At 42.3% G+C, this 3,929-nt stretch overlaps 1 non-coding gene across 1 annotated transcript; it reads left to right on the forward strand.

The window, feature by feature from the left end:
- The first annotated feature begins 221 nt into the window (after positions 1-221).
- Positions 222-326, forward strand: LOC116887757. The gene has a single exon (XR_004386257.1). It is a non-coding gene; the product is annotated as a U6 spliceosomal RNA (small nuclear RNA).
- The last annotated feature ends 3,603 nt before the right edge of the window (positions 327-3,929 follow it).

A 3,929-nucleotide genomic window follows, 5' to 3' on the forward strand; every position in this document is an offset into this window, starting at 1 on the left:
TTCTCACTGCCTTTCAGGAAATGACTGCATCATACGGTCTCTGCTGGGTTCGTAATCTGATGGCTTTATTGAGAGGCAGTAATGTAAGCTAGGCAGTGCAGCCTAGAGTAAGAGTGCTGTAGTTTGTGTTTGAAATGTTCCTTATGGTCTCGTGTGTTTGAACACTCAGTCTAGGCTAGAGGCACCATTTAGGAAGTTTGTGGAATCTTAGAAGGTGGAGCGTGCTCGCTTCGGCAGCACATATACTAAAATTGGAATGATACAGAGAAGATTAGCATGGCCCCCTTAAGGGATGACACATAAATTCGTAAGCGTTCCATATTTTTCATCGTAGCCTTATTTATAATAGCCAGAAGCTGGAAAGAACCCAGATGCCCTTCAACAGAGGAATGGATACAGAAAATGTGGTACATCTACACAATGGAATATTACTCAGCTATCAAAAAACAACGACTTTATGAAGTTCGTAGGCAAATGGTTGGAACTGGAAAATATCATCCTGAGTGAGCTAACCCAATCACAGAAAGACATACATGGTATGCACTCACTGATAAGTGGCTATTAGCCCAAATGCTTGAATTACCCTAGATGCCTAGAACAAATGAAACTCAAGACGGATGATCAAAATGTGAATGCTTCACTCCTTCTTTAAAAGGGGAACAAGAACACCCTTTGCAGGGAAGAGAGAGGCAAAGATTAAAACAGAGACTGAAGGAACACCCATTCAGAGCCTGCCCCACATGTGGCCCATACATATACAGCCACCCAATTAGACAAGATGGATGAAGCAAAGAAGTGCAGACCGACAGGAGCCGGATGTAGATCGATCCTGAGAGACACAGCCAGAATACAGCAAATACAGAGGCGAATGCCAGCAGCAAACCACTGAACTGAGAACGGGACCCCCATTGAAGGAATCAGAGAAAGAACTGGAAGAGCTTGAAGGGCTTGAGACCCCATATGTACAACAATGCCAAGCAACCAGAGCTTCCAGGGACTAAGCCACTACCTAAAGACTATACATGGACTGACCCTGGACTCTGACCTCATAGGTAGCAATGAATATCCTAGTAAGAGCACCAGTGGAAGGGGAAGCCCTGGGTCCTGCTAAGACTGAACCCCAAGTGAACTAGACTGTCGGGGGGAGGGCGGCAATGGGGGAGGGTGGGGAGGGAACACCCATAAGGAAGGGGGAGGGAAGGGATGGTTGCCCGAAACCGGAAAGGAATAACACTCGAAATGTATATAAAATACTCAAGTTAATAAAAAAAAAAAAAAAAAAAAAAGAAGAAGAAGGTGGAGCGTTACTGGGAAATGTTTATGGGGACATGCCTTGAGATTTGAGATTTTTATTCCTTCTCTCCCTTCCCCTCTCCCTCCCCTCCTCTCTGTATGTCTTTCTTTCTGTCTTTGTATCTTGGTTTATCCCTCTCCAACTTTGATGTGTGTGTTTCTGTTTGTCCATCCAGCTCTCTGTCTGTCTGTCTGTCACTGTTCCTCCCACCTTTGGGGTGTGTGTGTGTGTGTGTGTGTGTGTGTGTGTGTTTTCTGTCTGTCTGTCTCTCCTCTCTCTTCTCTCTCTCTGTCCCTCCCCCATCTCTGTGTCTATCTATCTGTATCTGTCTGTCTTTCCCCATCTTCCTCACCGCCTCCCCTGCATCTGCTGATGTGAATTTTATGTTCTTCTCACCATGCCTTCTTCACATGCCTCTCCATAAGTGACGGACTACATCCTTTTTGGAATAATGAATTCAAATAAATCATTTTTCCCTGAAGTTGCTTTTGTCACAATGTGTTATCCCAGCATCAGGAAAATAACTAGAACAAAGATGGGTCACAGGGAATTCCCTGAAAAGATGCATGATGGGAAAAGCCTGAATTGATGAGCCCTTCTGCTTAGATGGTTCTGCCTTGTCAAAGACATAGGAGCAACAGAATCAACTGAACAAGGCTTAAAATCTGAAACAAACACAATTAACCTTTCCTCCTTAGAGCTATTTCTCGCAGGTATTTTGCCACAGTGCCAAGAGCAAACACACATCCTACATGGATAACCCTACAATTATTCTCATAACCCTATGCCATATTCCATTGCTAACATGTTCAGTTGGGAGCAACATATCTGATTTCCTCCATAGTTCTGACTCAATGGCCAGGAGAAAAGCTACATAAAATTTAATTGAGGATGCTAAGTAGTGAACCATGCTCTTCTAAGAAATGCATAGTTGAATGCGACATGGGGGAAGTACACAATTGCCTGGTGGCTTCCATTTGTCTCTCCTTCTCCTCAACTTTGTGTCTACCTCTTCTTTCCAGCTGAAGTTATAGTGACAAGATTTTCAAACCTGATGACAAGCCTGTAGTGACAATATATTAGTTAACAGTTTGCCACAGTTTTCTCCCTCTAGTTTAGATCTAGTCATATTCGAGTGGATGGGCACACTAAGTTTCAAGAATTTCCCTAGATCCCATTTTTTTATACACATCAGTACCTGAAAGGACTTGCTGTTATCTTTTCCTCTTTTTCCTAGTTCATCACTGACTCTGCACCTACCACTTGTTTTTGTGGTCTAAATATTGTCTAAATATTTAATAATATTTAGAGGACAAACTTCCACCTCTGTTATGGAATGCTGACATCCCACAAGCCCCTCCCATGCTTAGTGTTTTCTACCAGCTTTATGATCGTCCTATTAACCTTAATTGCTCTCGCCAGACACCTGAGAAAATACTAGGACACAGGAAACCATGAAACAAATAAACAAAAAGAATTTCAGCTGTGGTGGAGGAGAAAACTAATACTTCCCTATACTGCTGTAAGTATCCATTAGGAAAGGAGCCATCTGGGTAGCCTACAAACCATAACACTGACCAATAAGATGCCCACAATGGTGCAACAGTGGCATTTTTATCTTGGGGGAAACTAATAGCCATTGGACTTACAGCTTAATTCATACGTGGTTTTATAAACCTCATAGATCCAAGAGGAGAACCTGCTGCTGCCATTTTCTTAAACCAATATCCTTTTTCACTGTACTCTAAATCCTTATTCTTATACCCACAGATTAAGTTTGGCAGTACCTCCTATCAAAGAAACTTCTTTTTGCAGTAGACTGTGCTACTATAAAAATCAACAGCCAGTCAAAAGGCAAAGAATAAGTGACCTTGGGGTGCTTAGCCCCAATTGATGTACCAACAAGCTATCTTACTTCATGAAAGATTTAGCTAGCATTGCAAAAGGCTAGGAAGAAAGACCGTAAGAGTCAAAGAGCCGCAATATCTTTTGGTAGATGGCGTCGACTATACATGACAGGATTGCTATTGAGAGACCAGATCTTTTAGGTTCAGACTCCGTCTTAGAGAACCTGACCCAAGGTTCAACTCAAATTAATTAATAGACTGGTACCTAGCACCAGTTTCCAGGTTACCGCCCCCCAACAAGACCTGTGTCTAACACCAGTTTCTAACCAAAGCCTACATGTAACACCAGTTTCCAGGTTATTCCCCAACAAATCTACACCTAAAGGTTATAAGCCTGCCCCGACACTTCACTTCCTATCAAACACTAATCAAGAGGAAAGCAGAAGTCAAGTTTATGGTTTGGCTCCCAACACCAGCCAATTATGTTAAAGGGCATTTTACATCCCCAATCAGGTGTGTGCTAGTCTAGAAACCTCCTTCTTGTCTCTATAAATGCTTGCCTAAAACTAGGCTTCCCATCCTACTGTGTCAAGACTGGCAGGGGGCCCAACTTGAACTTACAAAGAGACCCTAATGCAATTGCATCAGAATTGGCTCCTTGGTAGTCTTTAGGGATTCATGAATGCTTCCTGGTACAATAATATACTGATAAAATCTTAACAATATGTTCGATTCCACAAGATTTGAACAATGATAAGAACAGTTAATATGTGATGGGGAAAAATTTA

Source organism: Rattus rattus, chromosome 18 (genome assembly GCF_011064425.1).
Source record: "Rattus rattus isolate New Zealand chromosome 18, Rrattus_CSIRO_v1, whole genome shotgun sequence".
Taxonomy (NCBI): domain Eukaryota; kingdom Metazoa; phylum Chordata; class Mammalia; order Rodentia; family Muridae; genus Rattus; species Rattus rattus.